This window comes from Empidonax traillii, unplaced genomic scaffold (assembly GCF_003031625.1).
Source record: "Empidonax traillii isolate 1590-97213 ecotype Southwest subspecies unplaced genomic scaffold, ASM303162v1 scaffold329:size853407, whole genome shotgun sequence".
Taxonomy (NCBI): domain Eukaryota; kingdom Metazoa; phylum Chordata; class Aves; order Passeriformes; family Tyrannidae; genus Empidonax; species Empidonax traillii.
This window is the reverse complement of record NW_020955522.1, coordinates 287906-288324: the sequence shown is the minus strand read 5'-3', so window position 1 is coordinate 288324 and position 419 is coordinate 287906.

Here is a 419-nt window from a genome sequence, read left to right as displayed (position 1 = left end):
AGCGCCCCCAGCGATGTGTGCGCGCACCCGCGCCCGCTGCCCACCCACCGCGACCCCGCACGCCCCACGCGGGACTCCTCCGCTCACAAGCACAGCCCGCGGATACACCCCCACACATACACAGACAGACACCCCCGCACACGCACCCAAACACACACACACACACACACACACAGCGCAAGCCCCGCACTCACAGACACCCCCGCACTCACGGCCCCCCGCGACACACCGCCCCCCGCGCACACAGGCGCAGCCCCGCGCCACGCAGGGACACCCCCAGAGACACTCTGCAGCCAAGACACCCGCGCGTCCCCACTCGCAGAAGCACACCCCCCGCACACCCCCCGCACACGGCACCCCCCGACAGAGCCCCCCGCACCCCTCACACACCCCCGGGCGCGCCCCCGCGGCCGCGCGCC